The sequence below is a fragment of the Dreissena polymorpha genome, chromosome 12, assembly GCF_020536995.1.
Source record: "Dreissena polymorpha isolate Duluth1 chromosome 12, UMN_Dpol_1.0, whole genome shotgun sequence".
Lineage (NCBI taxonomy): Eukaryota > Metazoa > Mollusca > Bivalvia > Myida > Dreissenidae > Dreissena > Dreissena polymorpha.
Window position 1 is genome coordinate 46,624,050 of NC_068366.1, and position 27,468 is coordinate 46,651,517.

At 36.2% G+C, this 27,468-nt stretch overlaps 1 protein-coding gene across 2 annotated transcripts in view; it reads left to right on the plus strand.

The window, feature by feature from the left end:
• The window catches only part of LOC127853913 (CUGBP Elav-like family member 2), a 194,223-nt gene that overhangs the window by 38,050 nt on the left and 128,705 nt on the right, over positions 1-27,468 (plus strand). The window lies entirely within an intron of this gene.

The window sequence follows — 27,468 nt, forward strand, 5'->3', positions numbered from 1 at the left end:
TATTAATGATCTTTGTCTTAAGTTTGCAAAATTGCAATAGTTTTAAAAAAGGTCCATAAAATGCATATCATAAACTAAGTATTAACTCCTTTAGTTAACAGTTTTCCTAAGATTTCATATAAAGCTCCCATCTCACTGTTGTCATGGTGATGTGATAATGTAATGGCCGAATACTGTCAGTTTGATGGGCCAGGTAGGTTGCTTAGGGTGCAGAGGACTATATAGTGATTATCACTGTCCAGGTAATCAGTCAAACACACCAATACATGGACCTGAGTTTAAGTTAAAGTGACATGCATAACTTTAATAATTATCTAAGAATCGTAAATATTTCAAAAGTCTGATAAAAGAAATTAGGTGCAGATATAAATATTTCATGTTTATATTTAACAGTTTAAACACATTGTTTTGTCCTATTCTGATAAGTTCAATCTAGGTTGGGGTTCTTTTGTATGTCAGACAAGTATGGTAACAATACTGAGAGCTTATCTTGATCACTATTGTAGAATGAGCTCATTCACACTACAACACACTATAAAGAGTCCATGCATCAATAAATCTGTGTTGATCATCATTGTGTATGGGATTTCAGTTACCTCAGTATAAAAGATGATAAAAACTGTTAAGCGATTAAGATACCAGAAATATTTGTTTAATCAGTAAATGTATTGAATAAATTCAATGTGTGAATTCCACATAATTACGATGAAATACTAGCTTGGGAATAGACAGATACCTGATTAGCAGATGAATATACGATGATAAAATGCCCTGTAGAGCATCTATGGTTGTTTGAATAGGTAACAGTATAGCACATTATCAATAACTGATCACTCAAACCATTTGTTATTTATATAAAATTGCAAAGCGATCAATCTATTAATAAGCATTAATAATACTGGTATCCACTAGAATATTATTGTGTTCGGTGTTCTTTTACTCCAGTGTTGGAGGATTAAAGAGAATTGTAACCTATCAAACATGCAATCCTACATTCCTGTGTAGCTGCTTCTTGCAGATTTATTGCAGATTTACTTTGATAAGGAAGTATACTGAATGAAAAGGTTTCACATCTAATATCTTGTTGTTATCTCCCATTACCCACTGCTCATCTTAAGTGTTACTTGAACATCCAGTAATATACTTACAGCCTGTAGTATATAAGTGAGAATGTCACTGATTTAAAACTTCAGAAGGATCTTGTTTCTCACCCATTCATCAGTGGTCATAGTTAGAAATGCAGGTATAAAGCACATAGTAATTACAATGATGGTGAAGGCACTTCTTGACCTTGTGTGCGGTGCCTGTGCAGTGATGTGTGGCCGGGCAGGCCTCCAGTTTTGTGGTAGCCCCATTCTCATGGTAGTTATCTGCTCTGTGATTTCATAGAAACTCACCCAGTATGAAGATGTTATGTGCTAGGAGGGTTATTAGGAGCATACAGAGATAGGTGGGCTCAATTTAGCTTCAATGACTGCCTGATTTACTTCTTTAAGTTCTTTCATTGAATTCTGGCTTTGCAATTCACCACATGTTTTCACACTTTGAAATTTAATGCGTTTAAATTGATTCTGTTTATATCATATGAAATTGCTCTTAGTTAGATTTCTTTAACAGTTACTTCTGAGATTGAAAGACCTAAATCTGCTTCAAAATTTGGATTCAGTTGTGTCAATTAAAAGTGAGTGATTATGGTATGCATTATTCTTACTTAATACAAACAACATGCCCTCTACCCCACCCTCCACAGTCCACCTCATTACCAGTGAAATGGTGCTTGGCAACTTTATGTTGGTAAGTAGCCATTGGTAAATAAACCCTTCATAGTGATAACTGCAGAACTGATATGTGTTGAGGATGTTTTACATGTGGTCAGTAGGTTGGTCATGACTAGTAGAGGAGGTCTATTATCTTCAGGATCAATTTGTGGAAAGGCAAGGTCAAAATAATCTTATTATTTAAGATTCCTTTCCAACAATTTAAAATTACAAGTAATACCTGAACAATAATAAGGCCTCAACTTGGTAATGATAACATAAGTTCTTTCATGTTAAAAGGTATGTGGATCAGAGGTTATTTCTCATGCCATCTTCTTGTTACTAAAGATTTGGTTAACTTTGAAGTGTGCAACATTGATTGATCAATACATGGCTGGGGTTGCCATGTCTTCAGTCAGGAAGTTTCTTTAGACATTTAACAAACACCAGTTGGGTTTTGAAGTGTTTGTGTCATGACAGTTACCTGTGGTGACTGCAAACTGACAGCTGGTAGTGAAAATCAATGACAGGGCAATGTGGTACAAGGATTACATGGCCTGATGTGCCTGGTATCTAGATGGTCAAGTTGCCACTCACAAAATCCCCCCCCCCCCCTCAATCACCTAGACAAGAAGGTTACAGACCCGCCCCCCCCCCCCCAAATTTCCCTGCTCATTTTACAACCAAACTATTGGACATTATCACTTTATTTGGTGGGAGGGGGAAGGACACATCCCTCCCTTGAGTCTCCCTTGAAGCTCTTAGCAGAAATAAAAAAAACTTTATCATTATAGAACAAAATGTAAGAGTTCAGGTCATAAGGTGTCTGTACACTTATCAAGACAGCATAAAATGTAAGAGTTCAGGTCATAAAGTGTCTGTAGACTATCAGGATAGCATCAAATGTAAGAGTTCAGGTCATGAAGTGTTAGTACACTTGTTAAGATCGCATAAAATGTAAGAGTTCATGTCATAAGGTGTCGGTACACTTATCAAGACAGCATAAAATGTAAGAGTTCAGGTCATAACATGTCTGTAGACTATCAGGATAGCATCGAAAGTAAGAGTTCAGGTCATAAAGTGTAAGTACACTTGTAAGGATAGCATTAAATGTAAGACTTCAGGTCATAAGGTGTCTGCACACTTATCAAGACAGCATAACATGTAAGAGTTCAGGTCATAAAGTGTCTGTACACTTATCAAGACAGCATAACATGTAAGAGTTCAGGTCATAAAGTGTCTGTACACTTATCAAGACAGCATAACATGTAAGAGTTCAGGTCATAAAGTATCTGTACACTTATCAAGACATCATAAAATGTAAGAGTTCAGGTCATAAAGTGTCTGTACACTTATCAAGACAGCATAACATGTAAGAGTTCAGGTCATAAAGTATCTGTACACTTATCAAGACAGCATAACATGTAAGAGTTCAGGTCATAAGGTGTCTGCACACTTATCAAGACAGCATAACATGTAAGAGTTCAGGTCATAAAGTGTCTGTACACTTATCAAGACAGCATAACATGTAAGAGTTCAGGTCATAAGGTGTCTGTACACTTAGCAAGACAGCATAAAATGTAAGACTTCAGGTCATAAAGTATCTGTACACTTATCAAGACAGCATAAAATGTAAGAGTTCAGGTCATAAAGTGTAAGTACACTTATCAGGATAGCTTAAAATGTAAGAGTTTGGGTCATAGAGTGTATGTTCACTTATCAGGATAGCAATAAATGTAAGAGCTCAGGTCATAAAGTGTAAGTTACTAAGTACACTTATCAGGATAGCATAAAATGTAAGAGTTCAGGTCATAAAGTGTCTGTAGACTATCAGGATATCATAAAATGTAAGAGTTCAGGTCATGAAGTGTCTGTACACTTATCAGGATAGCATAAAATGTAAGAGTTCAGGGGCTAAAGTATCTGTACACTTATCAAGACAGCATAAAATGTAAGAGTTCAGGTCATAAAGTGTCTGTAGACTATCAGGATAGCATCAAATGTAAGAGTTCAGGTCATAAGGTGTCTGTACACTTATCAAGACAGCATAAAATGTAAGAGTTCAGGTCATAAAGTGTATGTTCACTTATCAGGATAGCATAAAATGTAAGAGTTCAGGTCATAAAGTGTCTGTAGACTATCAGGATAGCATATAATGTAAGAGTTCAGGTCATAAAGTGTCTGTAGACTATCAGGATAGCTTAAAATGTGAGAGTTTGGGCCATAACATGTAAGTACACTTATCAGGATAGCATATAATGTAAGAGCTCAGGTCATAAAGTGTAAGTACACCTGTACGGATAGCATAAAATGTAATAGTTCAGGTCATTAAGTGTCTATAAACTATCAGGATAGCATAAAATGTATGAGTTCAGGTCTTTTAGTGTCAGCGAACTTTCAGTAATGCATCTATAAAGTTTTGCATGACCATCCAAGCATGATTTAAATGAATGGATTTCAACTTTTAATATTGATAGTCAGTGTAGAGGTGAAATTAACACCTTCAAAGCATTGTGTAAGTTTTAGGATATTGTATATTCCTGCTTTCTTTATCTTTTTCGGTCATATTCAAAAGCTTGATAATAGAGAAATCGCAAGCTTTGAAGCAGAACATACTTAAATACCTTTATTAGCATTACATTTACATGAAAGACCATGAATTAGGTTATGGTTATAATAATTCAAGGTGTAAAACAAGTGAATTTGTGTTAGGTGTAAACCCTTTACTGACATTCTGTTGACATTTTAATTGTGTATAATGTTAATTTATCATTAACTTATAGTTTTACATTTTATGCGTAGATGAATGGTGTTGGAAGTTATACCAGTTCTGTGATTTGGGGATAATTCATGTAAGTAACAAGTAAGGCCATTATTTTGATTGTTGTATCATGCTGCATAAACAGCTCTGTTATGGTTTGTTTCTGTAATTATTTTAATATGTTAATGCAGTAAGGGTCAAACAGAAACATATAAAAGATCAAAAACAAACCTTAATTAACTATAAGCTATATTTCTCTTCATTTCACAGCAGGTCAAGATTTGTGATGTGACATCAGGTAATATGAATAAACATAATTATAACCACTATATTTGTAAGCAATTACTGTACAAACAAGTCATGCACCTTGTTGAAATGTTTTATCTGCAGTGTTGGAACTGCAGCAGTCTTATGTGACCTTTTACTGAATATATGACATTTCCACACAACAGAAATTGAACAGCTGTTTTTGCAGTCACAAACAAATAACAGTTTTAGCTGTTTGTTTAGTACTTCATTTTCAGTTATTGCCACTCACACAACAAGATTTCAAATCATGAAATATTGTAGTGTTCTCCTCCATGTGTACATAGATTACTCTTTGCCTAAAAAAATAATTTAAAAGGCTGTTAGAAAATAGCACTATTTAGAGTGTACTGAATGAATTAGAAAATTAACAATTCAGTTTAATGGAAGTTTAAAGAGAGATTTTCACAGCTGATACATAACATTTTGAATACAGTAGATTGAAACTTGATACCCATCCTGCCTGGTTGGAGGGATTGAAAGAGATGTGCATGTTGGCAGCCTTGAAAAAAGCATATTTAAGCTCAGTAAGCTGTCACTGGTCACAAGAATGTTGTATGTACATGTGTTTGTGTTCAACTTTGTCCACACTGTAACTTCAACATTCTTGCAATTTTAAAATAACTAAGTACAAATAGTAATAATACATCCTTCACAAATTAATGTTACCTGGACTTTTAAACAGTTGTATTTTGGGATAAATTGGATCTCTTGTTAAAAATATAGTGCTTTAGCTACTATCTGTCAATTAAAGCTGATAATGTATCGTCTCATGGTTTTCCTTGATTAATGGACATTTCAGATAAATATAATAAACTGTCTTTGTCACCATATCCATTGTGATCTACTACTGATGCCTGTTATTTTTGTTGTAATTCTCTCTCAAATTCTCTGTTCCTTCAGATGTTACATATTTCAATAACAATGAACATTTTATTTTTAGTTAATGTGAAAACATTCTTTATGAAGACGAGTGTGTTTAGTGTTTAGTTTATCCCTGCCGCTGTTCAATAAACCAATTTTCATGGGATAATAAAGAGTTTTGAAAGTGCCAAGCATTAAGTTGTCATTACTAATTCATGTTTTTCCTTTGGTTCTTGCTACTGTTTCTATTTATGTGGCATGCTTGGTGAACATTAGCACGGCCTTGCTTATATTGTTCTTTGTAAGGTGGCAGTTCCTGTCGTTTGTTATTTTCTTGTTTAATGGAATTGCTGAATTGTTAAAATTAGTGTTATTTCCTGCCTGGGACAAATGAAAGAAATTGTGGAATTGTGTTCCAACACTGTTCAATATAAATGCTATAAGACTAATTCGTTTGGGTTTTAGTCTTCCTCAGAATTGATTATTGAATTGTTGTTGAATCAATGCCAGTTTTCTTTCCAGTTAATTAAACCCTGTTTCATGTGACAGACACAGGGAAAGAAATGAACACTTCATATTAATGATGTTACAACACCTTCCCAGTGGGCATCCAACGTTGCTGCAACGTTGCATTTAGGTTGCATTCGAACGTTGCAGTTTGGTTGTACGAAGGGTCTAAATGAAAGTTTTCCCGACGTTTTTTTTCCAAACGTTGCTGCAACGTTGTATTTAGGTCGCATTAAAACGCAGTATTTTTTAATTCTATTTTTTTTTTAAATAATATAAAAATTTTAAACTATTTACTGCAAACCGTTCTTTCGATTATTATCGGCAGTTATGGAACATTATCGAGTTTGTTTCATACAAACAACCATTATTTGATGTCCAGAGAAAGTTACCTTAAACGGTCCCCGAGTGGGAATCGAACCCACCAACTCCTGATCACTAGGCAGATACCTCATCCACTACACCATGGCGACTGTTGAATGTTACAGACAAAAATGTTGACTATTAATTTTTGGTTGAAATTTTGAAACTAGATTCTACCATTTTAATGCATAACACAAATTAAGCAATATATTTTATCCGGCGATTTTGAGTTTATATTTAGCATCGTAAAGTTTAAGCAACTGATTTGTAAAATTTAAAAAAATTAATTTCTAAAACGTACAAGAAATCATATGCATGAACTGTATTATTATAAAGTACGATTCCTACTCGGGGAGCGTTTCATTATCCCCTCTGTAGACACCAAGTACTGGTTCTTTCTAGGAAACGGACTCGACAGTGTGCATATCTGCCGATAATACTCGAAAGAGCGGTTGGCTGTAAATAGTTTGTTTATTTTTTTTATATTATTTAAAAAAAGAAATACTACCTTTGAATGCAACCTAAATACAATGTTGCAGCAACGTTGGAAAAAAACGTTGAAGCAATGTTGGAAAAAAAACCTCGGGGAAAACTTTCATATAGACCATTGGTACAATCAAACTGCAACGTTCGAATGCAACCTAAATACAACGTTGCAGCAACGTTGGATATTGTGACAACCAAACTGCAACGTTTGAATGCAACCTAAATACAACGTTGCAGCAACGTTGGAAAAAAACGTTGCAGCAACGTTGGAAAAAAACGTTGGGAAAACTTTCATATAGACCATTGGTACAACCAAACTGCAACGTTCGAATGCAACCTAAATACAATATTGCAGCAACGTTGGATATTGTGACAACCAAACTGCAACGTTTGAATGCTACCTAAATACAACGTTGCAGCAACGTTGGAAAAAAAATGTTGCAGCACAGGGCCCTCAATCCATTTTAGGGGAAGTGGGTCGCTACCCATAGCAGGGGGAATTTTCGCGGCGTTTCCCTTTTTGAGGGATTTTTAACTTACTCTCTAATTATTACATTTGTACATGTTTGCACTATATTCATTGCTTATTTCATAATTAAGTATGTTGACAAGATTAAATTAAAATAGAAATGAGATATAGTAATCATGAGACATCTATCTATAAAAAAAAAACAAAAAAACATTTTTTTTTATTTTTTTTTTAGGGGGAATTTTTCCCCCAGAAAGGGGAAAAAAGTATACTTTTCAGGGGGGGGGGGGGGGGGGGGGGGGGGGAATGCGGCCGAATTTCGGCCGTGGATTTGACAGATTGAGGGCCCTGCAGCAACGTTGGAAAAAAACGTCGGGAAAACTTTCATATAGACCATTGGTACAACCAAACTGCAACGTTTTAATGCAAACTAAATACAACGTTGCAGCAACGTTGGATGCCCACTGGGAAACTGCAACGTTTGAATGCAACCTAAATACAACGTTGCAGCAACGTTGGAAAAAAACGTTGCAGCAACGTTGGAAAAAAACGTCGGGAAAACTTTCATATACACCATTGTGACAACCAAACTGCAACGTTTGATGAAACGTCCGGGTAATGTTTTGTATGCAACGTTGTGGCAACGTTCTGTAATGGTTGCCGACGTTGCGACTTAAATATTACGTTGCAGCAACGTTCGCACAACGTTTGATGCCCACTGGGTTAGGAGTGAAACAGTAATCTTATTTTATCAAGAAACTAAATTTATATTATAGTTTGTTGCATATCTTTTTCAGGCATGTTTGGAAAAGATAAGCAATCTTTTGTTCTTTAAAATGGTTCTTTTAATACCCCCCTCCACACACACACACACACGCACGCACGCAGGCACGCACGCACGCACACACACACACACACACGGAGTCGCAAGCATGAAGACTTTTTGGTCCGTCTGAGTGTATATCATGAAGCCCGTGTAACACTTCTTCTAGTTGAATCTTACTCAAACATTCCCAGTTGAACAATCTAAATGTGATTGTAAAAAACTTGCAGTGCAAACACTATACATCTATCTGTGAACACAAGTCTACGATTTTTTTGCTGAACCTATATGATTCTCTATTCCAAGGCAATACCTTGCAATTTTTTATTCTTTAACACAGACAATATCAAACTATCTTCAGAGCACGGCTTCCTCAAACGTAAGTGTGGAATACACCAAAACTTATCAAATTGTTTATGCAAGTACAGTAAGGATAACAAAAAAGTAACACAATATAAAATTGAATTGGAATTTGACTGAAATAACTGGAGCATCAATCTATTGATTTCCAAGAGTTCCAGTTTAGTCTGGGCAACCTGATGGGACCAGTGCAAACTTATATTAATTTTTACGTGGGTCATGAAAATATCATATGTGCAATCTTAAATATACACAACACATAGTGAAATGTGTATAACTTAAAACTCGAGATATATGGGTTGGTAAGGATGGCTATAGAGAATGGAATGTTTAAGCCTCAGGATGGGTTCTATTTGAACACACTTAACTAACTTCCTTTTTAAAATTAAACTGTTAATCTGTCAGTCATATAATTATATTTATGTTTGAATCTGTCATGTTGTAGTTAGTGCACTATGTTTCGTTTATAACATGGCCATTCATAATAATTATGAAATACTATTAAAACCACTGCTGACATAGTGGTTTGTTATTATTTTTTTGCTTGTTATCGAACGTCTGTTATCAATTGTTACAGCAATGCATTTCCTTTGTTGAAACGTTCCATTTGCTCTGCAATTGGTTCCTGACTAAAGAGATGTCTCCAGCAGAAATTGCTCATTATTTCAATCTTGACAAAGCCTTGTTTGATCCAGGTTATTTTAAGAGAAACAATAGCTGATGTTTTCTTAATTGTATAAAATGTTTAGCAACTAAAATGGATTTTTACTTTCCATATTTGAATGCACTTGAAATGGTACATGCAGTGATAACCATTTGCAGGAATTTTAGCATGGGCATATTGTATTATGATATAGACGACTTCTTCAGATATATAAGTTCCACGTGAAGGCCTTTATCATATGTGACTGTGTGTGACTCGAAGTTGGTATATAGACAAATGAACTTTTATTATTCTCAGATGGCATTTATTTATTATTTTTACACATATTCATTTTATGCAGAAAGCCAAGTTTAAGTGTTGAGTTCTAAACCAATGGTAGTAAATAACTTTTATTGTTTCCAATTTGGAACAAGATGACAGCAGGCATCATCATCATGCTAAAGACTTTTGTAATCGGTTTAGCAGACACAGTTGGAAAAGCAGCTGCCAATCTGTATAGCAGACACAGCTTGGAGGAAATCCTGCACCCAGTCTGTCTATTGCAAGCCTCTTTCATACTGATCTGACTGGTTTTGCCATTGTCAAACACCTGCCTTACCATGATTAGTGAAACATTTGGGAGATTAGTGGGATGAGTTTCCCAGCAGATACAGATCGGCTCTGGTAACAGCCCCTGATTGAGACATAAACATGTCCACTCACTGGTGTGAGATATGCGCCTTAGAATATTTATGAATCAAATACCAGTTGTACCACAGATCTGCCCTCCATTACTTTTTTGCAAAAGGGGACTTTGGTATCAATATAAATTACAAGTATATTGTATCTTCATGTCTTTGCAGAGAAATTATGATTAATTGTGATTTTTCTGGTGAAAGTAAAACAAACAAGAAATATCTTTAAAAAAAGATATATGGTGTTGATTGTGGTCAGTGTTTATGAACGATCAAAAGTTATATCTATGAGATCAAAAATAGTGAATGCCTTTTTTCTGCGCAGTTCTTAGCTGCATCACACGCAAATCAATTACGGGGTGTTGCGCCAGATTTCGTGGCTTATTTCGCTTTATTAGATATTATTACTCAGGTATCTATATAATATTAACAGAAAAGAAAAGCACAAGAAGCATTAAAATAAATGAAAGCATATAGGTCAGGCGGCAACACTCCAATTTTATTTGATTGCAATATTAATAGTATCGTGAATCATCCTGCTCATGCTTAATAAATTGGTCTAAATGGATAAATATTTCTAATGGAATTAATCAAAATTGGTCCTTATCGTGCAATTGTTGAAAACACATTAAAAATCTATGATTGATATGCCATAATATCGCCGAATATCTTTGTTTTGTATCTTTCTGATCAAAATAAACTTCAAGTACACATAGTTTACTTGATAGCGTTTATATAATGATTTCTGTAACTGACCGCAAACTGACCTTGATACCTTGCGGGTTAGAATGCCATGCATGAAAGTGAGGTAACAATTCCACTTCTGGAACAACGGCTTGTTTAAAGCTTCGAAAACAATCAAAAATATTTTCGTTAAAGCGTATATCAGGTAACTGGACAACAATACTTATATGATCAGTAATCATTTCGAAAATAGGGTTTTCACCCATTGATTTAAAAAAAAAGTGTGATTTCATTCTTGAAATAGGGAAAAATGAGTTATAAAATTGCATACCTTAAAATCAGTGCTGCTTTGCTTCTGTTGAAGCTGCACACTTGTATTGATTCAATAAAACTGTGAACATAATTAACTTTAATAAACTGATGTTTCATAACATCTTAAATCCTTGAAACTGTCCATAATATAAACTTAAAACTTTAACACGAATTATTCGGCACTTATTGGCTCTTGCTTTCTTGGTTCGAAAAAATTTGCGATCGACTGATATTTTGGCGCAACAATCTTGGACGTCTTTCGACCTCTCTTAGACATTTCTATTTCGCATCATAAAAGAAACTAAAAGAACAGACGCTTAACAAAAACATGCACAATGAGCGACAAATTAAGTCAGATTGAAAAAGCATGTATGTCGTCGTAATTAATTTGGTCAGACGCTTTATCTAACTATGAAATCTAGTTTGCAGAGCGTTTGAATTAATTTGACTGTTTTCCTGCTCCGTCATCCATGCGCTTGCTGAATGAAAGCGTCGCCGCGTTACGATATGATCTAAAAAAAGAAATGCTGATAACAAGCAAAGCATTTTCGATCGAAACTATGGTATCGTACGCATCAAATTTGGCGAATTTTCCTAAAAGTCCTATTGGTTTTGTTTTCAATATGCATGAACTTGTGTTTCTTTGCGTTTTTAACCATTTTAATAGGTCTAAAGACGCAGATACGCAGCTTATCTGGAGCACTGTATGATCTAAAAAATTTGAGTGCCCAGAATGCAATATCTTAGTAACTACCAAATATGAGAACACAGCCTTGAAGTACAAACGCTCTGGGCTGACATTCATCTTAATATAAAGGGGCACACACTCTGTGTTGATGTCGAGAATTTAGTGTGAAACTGCTCTATCTCTCAAACCTTATCATTAGAGAAAACATTGTTTCATGCTGAATACGCAGTTAACATAGTTGCTAAACGAACTGTAGTATCCCTTTTCATACCCTATACTTCCCAAAAATAGAAAGTCGATGGAATAACATATAAATGTTAATGTGAAATATGTTTGTAGATGGCGCAATTTCTACTTCGAAAAGTTTCAGGCCAACCCGCGGGCAATTTTATATTCAAATTGATTGGTCACTTACAAAATTCAGGGTGAGGTGAAAAGCTGGCGTATACAGCTACGCCGAAAAAAGCAAGTTTGTATGCCACTCACAAGCCACAGAAACACTTGCTATTTCCAAGCTAATGTGTTGTGTGATGATATCAGGGTATCAATTGTACAAGTCAGGCAAGCAGTGTGCATGTGTCTGTGATGATATCAGGCTATCAATTGTGTAAGTCAGGCAAGCAGTGTGCATGTGTCTGGGTTGATATCAGGGTATCCATTGTACAAGTCAGGCAAGCAGTGTGCATGTGTCTGTGATGATATCAGGCTATCAATTGTACAAGTCAGGCAAGCAGTGTGCATGTGTCTATGATGATATCAAGGTATCAATTGTACAATGTGTCTGTGATGATATCAGGGTATCAATTGTACAAGTCAGGCAAGCAGTGTGCATGTGTCTGTGATGATATCAGGCTATCAATTGTACAAGTCAGGCAAGCAGTGTGCATGTGTCTGTGATGATATCAGGGTAAGGAGGCAAGCAGTGTGCATGTGTCTGTGATGATATCAGGCTATCAATTGTACAAGTCAGGCAAGCAGTGTGCATGTGTCTGTGATGATATCAGGGTAAGGAGGCAAGCAGTGTGCATGTGTCTGTGATGATATCAGGGTATCAATTGTACAAGTCCTGCACATCAATGTTCTTGCATTTAAGTTCTGACAATTAATCTCGAACTTGCAAAAATTGTCTTTTTAACTTGTTAGCGGCATGTGACAGCACAGTAAATATGCTAAGATTGTCTGGATGAAAGATAAGCCATTATGGAGTGCCCATGGAAATCACAGCTTGCAGTATGATAAATGCCTGCTCCTGTGCTGTGAATTCCAGTGAGTAACATAGCATAGCAATCATTTCTGTTCTACAAATTGTGTTTGGTCTAGTCAATTCAAGCCAAACAAGTTGAGAGATTGCATCAACCATGATTGACTTAGAATACACATATTTAAACAGACATGGTCTTGGGTGGTTTTGTTTCGATTTTAACAGGTTTGTGTTTTCGAAAATAAATAAGATTTTGATAGCACAGAGTATTGACTGGTATTGAAAACTTTATACGTAGTTCTAAGGCAGCAGCATAATTATAATTTAACACTATTTTAGTGTTTTTCACATTTAGTTCTTTCATTTTGAAAAATTATATTTGATATTGAGTGGTTTGATATTAAAAGGAGAGAAGATGATTTGTACGACTGATAAGTTGGAGATTGAGACTAGCAGATCTTAATTGAATCTTTTGAAGGCATTGGTACAAAATCATATCTGAACTTCATAGCAATGTAGCTGTCAGAATATCATAGAGTTGTGATTGTAAAATGATGCAATTATTTTTTGTCAAACATTTTTTTTAAATGCATAATTAAGACATAACTAGTATGGTACTATACTCATTATATGACATAATTGCCAGTTAATATTTTCACGGACAGTAACTGAAAATGTTCCCATGGTTATTAAGTTTCCTAACATGAAACAAAAAAACTGATTTACATGCCTATAGGTTTCATACAGTTTCAGATATTCGCTTTCAGGGAGTTAATGATTCTGTTGAGAATGTTGCAACAATTGATAGCTGCACACACTGCATGCTATCTTTATGTTGAGAGACAGGCATCTACATGGATCAACTTTTGATTTGAAGGTTTCAACAGATAAAGGCTTTGAAAAAGATTAGTGATCCATTGGTATTTAATAGTTTATCCATTAATTTCATAGATCACTATCTGGGATCCATCATTTAGTCTCATTAAGCTTAAAGTCCATATGTGTCGGTACATCCTTGTTTTGAAATTTCTAGGAGCCCAGACACATATCAACTACCAAACATAATTGTTCAACATTTAATTCACTTATTGTATCCATAAGTATAATTCAAAGGTGTTATTTGACAGATTAACAGTGCAATGATATATATATATATACATATATGAGGTATAAACTGAAATCACACAAAAGTAGCTCATAACCCCATCATAATAAAGTAATGATGGGTGAAACAAATAATGCTGTTTGTAGTGTGCTAATTGGTTTGGTTCTCCTTATTGACACTAGGAATGTTTACCACTTGCACAAAATCAAATAAATATTATTTTTAACATTTTTAAGTGTCTCATGATGGAGCATGTTCGTATGGAATTAATTTGACGCTTAGTTAATAAATCTGCTGTAAAATGTATCTTCGTCATTAAGATTTGCATTTATGTGATGTTTCGGCAAATTTGACAGCTAATTGTAATTGATTTTGTTTCAATAGAATAAATTATTCCACTTTTTTCCATTAGATATAGCAATGCAATGCGTGTTTTTCTGTTTTACACGGTGGCACAGAGGTGACAACCGCAATTCTTTATTTATATTGTGGCTTCAACTTAATAACTTGTGGAAACAACTTTAAAATTGACTTGTGGAAACAACTAAGTACGTTGTCCCCACAATTTATTAAGTTGAGACCTCAGCTTAGTAACTTGTGGCCATAACTTCATAACTTGTTCCCAAAACTTATTAAGTTGTGGCCTCAACTTAGTGTAAGTTATTCCTTCAACTTAATAACTTGTGGGAACAACTTATTAAGTTGAGGCCTCAGCTTAGAAACTTGTGGCGACAACTTCATAACTTGTTGCCTCAACTTATTAGTTGTTGCCTCAACTAAATAACTTGTGGGACCAACTTACTAAATTGAGACAACTACTTTAAGTTTAACCAATCAGATCGGCCGTTTTATCTTTACCGTTTTATCACAATTTGTACCCCTTATACTACTAGGTGCTCGGGTTCGAGCGCCGGTCTGAGCACTATCCCTGTTAGCTATAGATCCCCGTTTCAAGCCCTATCTGAGCACTTGCCATGTAAGCCATGGATTCCATATTTGAGCCCCTATCTGAGCAATCGCCAAGATAGCATCTGGGTTCAGCGTTCGAAGCCTGGTGTGAAAACTAGCCACATAAGCAACGGATTCGGGTTTCGAATCCAGGCCTGATAGCTCCCTTTTTAAACGATGTGTCTTTGGGTTTTAGCCCCAGTCTAAGGACTTTCCCTGTAAGCGACTGGGACCCCATTCTGAGCATTCGCACCCTACGTAAAGGGTCCTGGTTGGAGGCCCTGTCTGAGCACTTGCCCTGTGTGCTATGGGCCTAGGGCTCAAATCTTGGTTTAAGTACTTACGATTTAAGCGAACGGACCCTGATCCAAGTCCTAGTCTTAGCGCCGGACCCTAAAAATGCGGGATTTATAGCTTACAGGGCTAGTGCTCAGACCGGCGCTCGAACCTGAACACCCATCACTTGCTCACATTCCGGGACTCGAAACCAGGAAATGCTGCTTATGGAGCTAGTGCTCATTTCGGCAACCAGTCGCTTAGAAGGCGAGTGCTCAGTATGGTATTTTAGCAACGGCTGTTTGGTTCGAGACCTGTGTGAACCCGTAGCTTTCGGTGCAATCGCTCAGACTGAGGTTCGCAACCGGGATCCTTCCCTTACTGGGCAAGTGGTAAGACACAGGCTTGACCCGGGATCCAAAGCTTTCAGGGCTAGTACTCAGACTTATGGGGCTCGAACCCGGGACCTGTCACTGTTGGTGCAAATTCTCACATCGGAATTCAAGTCGTCGCTTATAGGGTAAGTCCTCAAACCGAGGCTCGATCTAGAGACCCATAGCTTTCAGGGCTTATGCTCGTACTGTGATTCGAACCCCGGAACCGTCAAAAACTCTTAATTAGCTTTAAGGACTAGTGCTCATACCATGGTTCGAACCCAGGGACCGTAAAAAACTTAGGCATCTAGCACTCGCCTCGTAAGCGATGGTTCCCGGGATCGAGCCCCGGTCAGAGCAATCGCCCTTTACAAGAAGGGTCCCGGGTTCGAATCCAAAAACCATGGACCACTCTTTTATGAAAAGAGTGCTTTGGGACTCGAAACCGGGATCCGACGCTTTCATTGATAGTGCTCAGACCGGGGATGGAACCCTGAACCCAGTCGCTAACAATGCAAGTGCTCAGACAGGGGCTCAATCCTGGGATCCATAGCTTACGGGGATGGTTCTCAAACCGGCGCTCGAACCCGAACACACAATAGTACGAGTATGAGGGTATTAACTGTGATAAAACGGTAAAGATGAAACAGCCTATCTGATTAGTGTAACTATGTTGTGGTCCAAACATAGTAAGTTGTTCCTACAACTTACCAAGTTGTGGTCTCAACTTAGTAACTTGCGGCCAGAAGTTATTAAGTTGAAGGAACAACTTACTTTGTTGAGACCTCAACTTAATAAGTTGTAGGAACAAGCTATTAGTTGTGGCAACAAGTTACTAAGATAAGGCCTCAACATTTTATATTATTTTGATCTCTTTTTGCGTTTATCAATGGTATAAAATGTACATCATTGAATTATTCTAGAAGCAAAAGTTTACGTTTCGTCAATGTGCCTTAAAAATACATGGCTATATTGATACTTCAATATATTAATTAGCGCACAAAATGCCGAAGTTACAATTTTTTTCAGTTTCGTCATTTTGACATCAATCAATTGCAGTTAGTCATTACATCACATGACTTTTTTGAGCTGTTGCGATTGGTTAACTCGTTCATTATTTTGGGGGTATATGTGCATTGATTTCCCGCTTTGCACAGTATCAAAATTGCGAAATTCCGAAAAATGTAGGTTCACCGTTCGGCATTTTAAATTGGGACCATCGATATTATCCCATTGCTTTGTGTAATCTGCATTCAATAGAAAAAAATGATGAAACTGGAAAAAATGAAACTAAAACAGACAAAAGACACCCAAAACAATTGTTTATTATTGGAACATTATTTGTTTATGGATGGGTGCAAATACCGTGGAAGTAAGGTACAATCTTAACAAAATAAAGCATATATGTTACATTTGGCTTCAGTTTGTGACCTTGACCTTGACCATAGAGATGTCTTACCTGTGACACACTATTATACACCCCACATCGCATATGATTAATCAATAATTTTATAATATTTCAAATATTACTTAGTTATAACTTAAAGTAATATAATAAAACAATATGGTTTTAACTGCTAAATTTGCAGTGTTGGTTATTTTAACACTTACACAGCCAATTTTACATAAGATTGTTACATCATACTCCGGCATCCTGGTCTAACAATTAAAGCTAATGTTACATTATGTTATTAAGTAATACCCAGACATCCTGGTCTAATTGTCACTTTATATCCTTAAATTGACATTCTTTATTACTAGATTAATGTTAACCTTTCATTATGGTATAGACAACTGTTAAAAAATTGGGTATAAAAGTGAAGAATATTGAACATGAAAAACAGTTGGAATTTAGCCTTACTTAATGACACTTGACTTTACAATTTTCTTTGTGTTATATATACAAACTACATTAAACGTTATAGGAAAACATTTATGACTAACAAACATTTATTTAACATAACAGTTTAAGCTTTGTGTCACAACTGTGAAAACTTCGTCTCAAACACCAAATCTCTGCAGCAGCATTATGCAATTATTAATAATTCATCAAAATTGTGATCTTTTACCACAATGTGTGACCTTGACCTTGCCTATAGGGTTATTTGTTTTGAATGTGACTCAGCCCAAAATAATTGGGAACTACATGGCTGTGGCTCATATGTTATTATATATACAGCTCAAGACAGGAGATCTCCCATATAAAAAGGGTTATTTTCAAGTCAAAAAGGGCCATCAGTCAGTTATTGACCAATGATTCGTGTTTCAATTTGACAATGGTCATCCTCTTATCCATATACAGTCGAAACACAGGTACTTGCGAACACTGAATTTTTTAGTCATCCAAAATTAGAGCTGTAACGATTCTGTTCGATGCATCGAAAAAAACGGTTCAACGCCGCTGATTGGATTTCGATACCAATAAGGCCAATTTCGATTCGATTCACTGCAATCCCGATTGATCCGCATTTTAAACCTTACTTTCCAAATCCGTATCTAAATGTTCTTGTCATTTGTAATACGTCTTGTGATTGGTCAATAGCCAATATGGCATCCAATGAATGAATGAATAACATGCTGAGCATTACATCAGCCGGTAAAATGGCTTTTTCAACCACGCCGAAAGACGCACCGTCAAAATTAAAAGCAAAAGTATCGGAACATTTCGGGTTTCGTAAAGGTTCTGACGCAAAGGCAACTTGCAAAACGTGTTTTGTTGACTAAGTTACCCATATGGTTTGTTTACTAAACTGTGTGCATTCTGTTAAGAAGTCAACTCGAAGTTGTTTATATACTTACATGTTTTTTGTTGTTGTTGTTTTCTGTTAAATACAGGTGATACATTGTGCAGTTTATGTTATTTAAGAATAACTCAACAGGAAGTTTTGTTCAATAAATGTGTTACTTATAAAACAATGTTGCGTTTTTAAATTTTATTTAAAAAAAAAACAACACTTTAAATGTTCAACATAATAAGTTAATAACAAATACAAAACATATTAATTCATTATTAATAAATTAATATAATTCACAAACCAAACATGAAATAGTGTGCAAAATAAGCAGCAAATAGTTTAATTTGAATCGAATCGAAAATAATCAAATCGGACCATTTGGTATCGAAATCAAATCGAATGATGGGTGAATCGTTACAGCTCTATCCAAAATATGAGCCAAACAAATTCTTATATCATGTGTATACAAACTTCAGACTGCTACAGATGTTCCTCTCAAGTGGAACAGTAATCATACTGCCTAAACTCCTTACTTAACCCTGCTGATGAATTTATAAGAGACAGTTATTTACTTAATATGTTTATTAATAAATATTTAATAGTTACCCATACAATCAAACAAATTACAAAATATAAATGCATATAAGATCAGCTTGTTTTTACAAACACGTGTATGGGTACATGTAAGAAACAGCACTAAGATACTAAACATAAAAAGGCACTATATACACATCACATAAATACTACACAACACAACTTATTTATTTGTTTGAATTTTAAGAGGGAAATGATTGCAGTGTTGATGAATTGTTGTCAAAATCTGGAGCTCTCCATTGCATCCAGTTGACTTTGTAGATGCAACTCTTCCCAGTCTGCTATAAATTCCCAGATTGTATCGCTCCCACTGCTGACTTCACAGACCTTTAGAAGGTGTTGGGTTTGATGCTTTGTTGTCTTGTTTATCTGATGATGTGACAATATCTTCCCCTATTATTTCAAGTCAATTAACCATTGCATCAATTACAAATTTTGCTCAAAAGTTTACCTATTGAGCGGATGATAAGTTTGCAACAGCCATGACATCAATTATAGCGTGGCACTAATCAAGGGCTCCAAATGGCGGAACAGCTTTATGCAATGCGAATGTAGGTAAGCCCAAAACGATGTAAGAAGGTGTGAACATTTTTACTGGAATTGAGAAAGTAGTTCCAGCCATCTGATAATTCAACCCTCACTCATTCAAGCCAAACAACAGATATTTACATGCATATATAGCAATAAAACATGGATGTTTTGAGTAGACTTCAAGCCAACCGAAAATTGGAGCCAGGCGAGTTCGAGCCTTTGGGTCTTGACTATATGCTCTCATACCAAATTTCAATATAAGCAGTTTTAAGATGTTCCTCCAGACACAAAAATGTGCATATTTTACTGTCAAAAAGAGCCTTACCTCCTTTTATTATACTCCCGTAAAAAAAACGGGATGTATTATAGTTTCACCCTTGGCGGGTGGGCGGCAGCGTTCACAGCAGTGTCCGCTCTCTAATTCAAATAGTTTTCATCCGATCTTCACCAAACTTAGTCAGAAGTTGTATCTAGACAATATCTAGGTCAAGTTTGAATATGGGTCATGCTGGGTCAAAAACTAGGTCACGTGGTCACTTAGTGGCTTTCAAGCATTTAGCATTGTGTCCGCTCACTAATTGAAGTAGTTTTGATCCGATGTTCACCAAACTTGGTCAGATGTTATATCTAGACAATATCTAGGTCAAGTTCAAATATGGGTCATGCCGGGTAAAAAACTAGGTCAAGGGGTCACTAAGTGCATTTCAAGGATTTAGCATGGTGTCCGCTCTGTTATTGAAGTAGTTTTCATCTGATCTTCACCAAATTTGGTCAGAAGTTGTGTCTAAATGTCCAACAGGCCAAAACCAACAGGCCTTCTAGGGGGGTATGGGGGCATGCTCCCCCGGAAAATTTTAAAATTGAGCACTTGATTTCCTGCATTTTTGGCCATTTTATATGGCTATTTTAATGGTCTACAATGCACTTACATTTGAGCATTTTGTTTTGTGCATTTTATGAATTTTAGCTTTTTTAACTAACAACAGGTAAATGAAAAAAGCTCTTTATTACTTTTGTAAAATTTTAACTCATATCAAATGTGATTTTTCACAAATAAAGTTTATCATGATTCGGATAAATACGACTTTCGGATATGTAATTGCACTCGATTTTTAGGGTCAATTTTTACGGGTTTTTTTTGCACAAGGTTCCAATTGGGACATTTTATTCAGATAAGGAAAAAGCTTTGATTTTGGATTGGGAATGGGGCCTAAATTCGGCCCTACAGGAATGGGGAAAAGGCCTGATCGTCCTTCTACCATGCACATTGCGTGACACTTCTAGTTTGAAACGTAACTGAATTATAACAAACTTTCACAACAACAAAAACTTTGCATTAACACAAAGAACGCAAGCAATCAGGAACAAAAATTCACCATGTGATGAAAAGAATGTCAAAATATTTGACTGGTTTTTGACCGATTCCAATTTGAGCCTTTTCATCGTTGTTGTTGTTGTAATGCGTTAACCCTTTTCCACTCAGAAGCGAAGTGAAAATGGCTTTTGCAACCAGCATAAAACCAGAACAGCCTGCGAGTAACTCGCATTATATTCAAGTTTTATGCTGTTTGCTGCTCATCAGTATCTAAGGGTTGGAAATGAAGCCTTTGAAACTTGGATCTAGTAAGAAAGGCCTTTTATCAAATTTAACTTTTGAAGGGACTACAAATGTGTGAAAATACGTATGTAAGTGGTAAAGGGTTAAGGGAGATAATCAAGCGACGTCTTTGCTTAATAGCAAAAAGGAGCAAAATTACCGAAAAGACAAGCACATTTCGAAAAGTCAATTGCCGATTTTCCGAATCTGAGTGATTTTCAACCGGCCAAAATCTGATTTCAAATGGCCGATTTGGCCGGCGGCCGGCTCTTATTGAGAACCCTGTCTAATTGAAGAAGTTTTCATCCGATCTTCATCAAATTTGGTCAGAAGTTGTGTCTAGATGATATGTAGGTCAACTTAAAATATGGGTCATGGTAAATTATCAAGTTGTCCAAAACCTTCAAACGGGCGTTTCTTGTGACAGTTTGGCACTCTTGTTGAGAATATCTACTCATTCGTTTTAACGTCATAATAAAACAATCATTTTGCTATTAATACCTAACACATTTTTAAAGCGTGTGCTGTTTATAAATGAGGAGTAATCAAAGGCCTTTTATAACAAGGTAACAAATATTTTTTACTTTTATTATACCCCCACAAACGAAGTATAGGGGTTTATATAGGAGTGAACTTGTCTGTCTGTCTGTCTGTTGGTCGGTCAGTCAGTCGGTCCGTATTAAGTGTCCGCTCTCTAATTCAAGTAGTTTTCATCTGCTCTTCACCAAACTTGGTCAGAAGTTGTATCTAGATGATGTCTAGGCCAAGATCGAACATGGGTCATGGCAGGTCAAAAACTAGGTCAAGGGGTTACTTGGTGCGTTTTAAACATTGAGCATGGTGTCCTCTCTCTAATTCAAGTAGTTTTCATGCGATCTTCACCAAACTTGGTCAGAAGTTGTATCTAGATGATGTCTAGGTCAAGTTTGAATATGGGTCATGCTGGGTCAAAAACTAGGTCACAGGGTCACTTAGTGGGTTTTAAACATTTAGCATATTGTCCGCTCTCTAATTCAAGTAGTTTTCATCCAATATCTTCACCAAACTAGGTCAGAAGTTTTATCTAAATGATCTCTATGCCAAGTTTGAACATGGGCCATGCCGGGCTAAAAACTAGGTCACGGAGTCACTTAGTGCATTTTTTCACATTCAGCATGTTGTCTGCTCTCTAATTGAAGTAGTTTTCATCCAATCTTCACCAAACTTGGTCAGAAGTTTTATCTAGATGATCTTAAGGCCAAGTTTGAACATGGGCCATGCCAGATCAAAAACTAGGTCACGGGGTCACTTAGTAAGTTTAACACATTCAGCATGGTGTCCGCTCTTTAAATCAAGTAGTTTTCATCTGATCTTCACCACACTTGGTCAGAAGTGTTGTATCTAGATGATGTGTTGGTCAAGTTCGAACATGGGCCATGCCAGGTGAAAAACTAGGTCACGGGGTCAGGTTAGTGTGTTTTAAACATTGAGCATGGTGTCTGCTGATTTTTGTGAAGACAACATGCAAAATATTCTGTGTCAATGCGGGATGTGGGGGTATTTGTCATGTCTGTGAAAAAGCTCTAGTTTGGTTTATTTATTATGACATCAGTTTCAGTATGTATGGTGAAAAAAAGATACCTCAACACAAAATTAAAACAGAGCAAATCAATTAACTGTTTTATGTTATTTAATGCATCAGTCAAGTAATCAAAGTGCCCTTTAATAGATTTCTTTTTACACCTGAGGATGGAAAGGTATGCCTGCGCTTCCCAGGTAGGCCCTGCAACATGCCTTCAATTGCTTTCAACAAATGCATGGAACAAGAGCTGCACTATTATTGTTATGGGATATTGGATGGAAAATGTTAAGTACCAGCAATTATCAAAAGACTTTAGACTGTTATAAACCATAATTCATGGGTACAACTACTGTCAGTTCAGATTAAGAGATAATGATTTTAACCAAACATATGAACAACTGAACTGCATCAGCATTCTTCATGAGACAGAAGCAGCAGTTCACTAATGTTGAACTGCATCAGCATTCTTCATGAGACAGAAGCAGCAGTTCACTAATGTTGAACTGCATCAGCATTCTTCATGAGACAGAAGCAGCAGTTCACTAATGTTGAACTGCATCAGCATTCTTCATGAGACAGAAGCAGCAGTTCACTAATGTTGAACTGCATCAGCATTCTTCATGAGACAGAAGCAGCAGTTCACTAATGTTGAACTGCATCAGCATTCTTCATGAGACAGAAGCAGCAGTTCACTAATGTTGCTGAAATGATCTTCTTGACATTACTGAACTCATCTGGTCTTGATTGTTAGTTTGTGGCAAAGGGTGAACATGCAGTTTCTTTTGTACATTCAGTAACATTAATTTTGTTAAAGTCAGACAAACCATGTAGTTTAAGTTAAGTCAGACATTGCAAGCAAATTATGAATAAATAATGACATGATAAGGTTAAAGAACAATAGCAAGTTATCCTTGCCAAGTCATGATAATCACTCTTGTAAAACACAAACGACCACTTTGAAATAAAAACTGAACAATCAACTGTTGAAGACATTGTTTGAACCAGAATTTTAGTTGAAATCGAAATAAATAATTCAAAATAGGCCATGCAAAAAATAGTGGATATTTAAGTTAGATAATGTAGGAAAAATATTGGTTTCAACAAATATTTAGAAATAGCAATTAATTCAAAGGGAAGTTTTGTTTTAAATAACAGCATTCTACTGAATATAGTTACAGACATGCATAACTGTAAGTTCTGAGCTCAAACGCTATTATATGTTGTACACGCTGGCAAGGATATTGTTTAAGTAGTGTGTGGCAGACTGAAGTTCCTGATAGTGGCTGCATATGTGACAGATGGCCTGTGGAGTGGCTTGAGTTCACCAATGGTGTGTTGGCCAATCGCTCCACTTTATAGCTCCTTGATGGAGGATTCTGCCACTGTTTGTTTGGCCTTTCTTCCTTATGGATGGCAGTTTTGTTTGCCATGTACAGAAATTATCAACATACAAAAATCTTATCATTTTTTGCTTGAATGGTTAGTGAAGAAATTCCAGGAAATATTGTCTTGTTTCCTTCAATCCAGTAATTTAACATGATTATATGTTTTAAACCTAGCCCCATATTCCATGCAGGCTGATGTGCATGTTTTTCGCTATAAAAGTTGCTTTGTTCAGGTGAGACCTGCCTGTCAGCAAATTAATATATTAAGCAGCATGTGAGCCTGCGCACCTTCATATTTTAGTTGGGATGTTTTCAACAAGACCTGAGTGGTGGCCCCATTTTCAGCCAAAAGAACTCGACATCACATTAACTAGTCAGTAAACTTGTGCTCCCACTATAGTGGGGGACATATTGTTTTTGCCCTGTCTGTTGGTGTGTTTGTTTGCCCCAACTTTAACATTGGCCATAAATTTTGCAATATTGAAAATAGAAACTTATATTTGGCATACATGTGTATATTATGGAGCTGCACATTTTGAGTGGTGAAAAGTCAAGGTCAAAGTCATCCTTCAAGGTCAAAGGTCAAATATATGGGTCAAAATTGCTCATTTGATGTACACTTTTGCAACTTGATATGTAGCATGCATGTGTATCTCATGGAGCTGCACATTTTGAGTGTTGAACGGTCAAGGTCATCCTTCAAGGTCAAAGGTCAAATATATGGGGACATCGTGTTTCACAAACACATCGCTTGGTTCCAACTTTTTTTAGACAAGAGTGGAATGTGGGTCTATCTGTGTCACACTGACACATTTTTAGTTATAAGAGCTTTGTAAGTAGGGATTTGAATCTAGCCAGTAAGAAGTATTTTTATGCACCCGGTAGGGTGGCATATAGCAGTTGAACTGTCCGTCCGTCACTCAGTCTGTCCGTCCGTCAGTCCGTCCGTCCGTCTGAAAACTTAAACATTGCCCATAATTTTTGCAATATTGAAGATAGGAACTTGATTTTTGGCATGCATGTGTATCTCGTGGAGCTGCACATTTTAAGTGGTGAAAGGTAAAGGTCATCCTTCAAGGTTAAAGGTCAAATATATGGCTTTAAAGCGGCGCAGTAGGGGGCACAATGTGCTCATGGTGAGCTTTTGTGATCGCCTTTTGTCCGTCGTCCGTCGTGCGCCGTCAACATTTGCCTTGTGAACACTCTAGAGGCCACATTTATTGTCTGATCTTCATGAAATTTGGTCATAACATTTGTCCCATTCATACCTCGACTGAGTTCAAAACTGGGTCATGCTGGGTCAAAAGTAGGTCACTTGGTCAAAAAAAAGAAAAACCTTGTGAACACTGTAGAAGTCACATTTGATGCCCAATCTTCATGTAACTTTGTCAAAATGTTTGTCTAAATGATATGTTGGTTGAGTTAAAAAATGGTTCCGGTCCGTTGAAAAACATGGCCGCCAGGGGGCGGGGCAGTATTCCTTATATGGCTATAGAGAAACCTTGTGAACACTCTAGAAGTCAAATTTTTTGCCCAATCATCATGAAACTTGGTCAAAATATTGGTTTCATTGATATCTCGGACGAGTTCGAAAATGGTCCAGATCGGTGAAAAAACATGGCCGCCAGGGGGCGGGACAGTTTTCCTTATATGGCTATAGTAAAACCTTGTTAACACTCTAGAGGCCACATTTATTGTCCAATCGTCATGAAATTTGGTCAGAAGATTGGTCTGTATGATTTCTTGGATGAGTTCGAAAATGGTTACGTTTGCTTGAAAAACATGGCTGCCAAGGGGCGGGGCATTTTTCCTTATATGGCTATATAAGGCTATCGTAAAACCTTGTGAACACTCTAGAGGCCACATTTATTGTCCAAGCTTCATGAAATGTGGTCAGAAGATTGGTCTCAATGATATCTTGGATGAGTTTGAAAATGGTTACGTTTGCTTGAAAAACATGGCTGCCAAGGGGCGGGGCATTTTTCCTTATATGGCTATACATGGCTATAGTAAAATCTTGTTAACACTGTAGAGGCCACATTTATTGTCCGATCTTCATGAAACTTGGTCAGAAGATTCATCCCAATAATATTGTGGACGAGTTAAAAAATGATGCTGGTTGGTTGAAAAACATGGCCGCCAGGGGGCGGGGCATATTTCCTTATATGGCTATAGTAAAATCTTGTTAACACTCTAGAGGTCACATTTATTTTCCGATCATCATGAAACTTGCACAGAAGATTTGTCCCAATGATATCTTGGATGAGTTCAAAAATGGTAACCTTTGCTTGAAAAACATGGCTGCCAAGGGGCGGGGCATTTTTACTTATATGGCTATATATGGCTATAGAAAAATCTTGTAAACACTCTAGAGGCCACATTTATTGTCCGATCTTTATGAAACTTGGTCAGAAGATTCATCCCATTAATATCTTGGACGAGTGTGAAAATGATGCCGGTTGGTTGAAAAACATGGCCGCAAGGGGGCGGAGCATTTTTTCTTATATGACTATAGTAAAACCTTGTCAACACTCTAGTTATGTTATAAAGTGCTGCTTTAATGTATTATTACAATGAAGACAATGTTAAGTTAATATCCTTCCTATTTTGCATATTAAACTTGCAGTAATGTATAGATTCTTAAAATAAAATATCACCATTTATTCATAACGTCTTTTTTTTATATTATTTAATTCAGTTGCCCAATCTTCATGAAATTTGGTCAGAACATGTGTTTCCTGTGTAGTAAAGTTTGGTTTTATTATGTCATTATTATGTACCATTAACTGTTTTATTTACTTTTTCATAACACAGAATTTTCATAATTAACAACTGTTTTAGTCATTATTACTTATGGTAAGCCTATCAACTAAGAGAAAGCTGAAAGAAAGACAACATGTACACAATTTTGCAGTATCTATCTCCCTTGTTTAACCTGCTGAGTCATATTCCCCAATCTATTTTTAGTTCTGCTCTAGAATTTGTTAGACCCCAGATATTGATTATTGCAGTGTGTAACTATTTACCACTCAGCTTACTCTCACTGTGCTGTATGCCAGATGTTAATATCAGTGGTCAGTAATAAAAGCTGGTTGAACTGTTTGATATATTTTATTTCACAGTGGGAGTATTTAGTGCATGTTTTTAACAATTAACAAAAAAATATGTAATTTAAATGGGAACTTCATATCAAAACAAGATTCCATAATGATTCACTCTATATAATCGTATTAAAGACATGTTAACAAATATCAAAATGGATACTCTATGAAAACAATATAGAAATAATTTCAATTATAAGTTTCTGGAGATAAAAAACAGAATCAGAATAACCGTCAAAATCAAGATTTACCTTTCTTATTTGCAGAGTTCATTTATCAAGATTATTCATTTTCAGGCTTTATGTATTAAAACAATGTCAGAAAATTGAAAATAAAACGGTA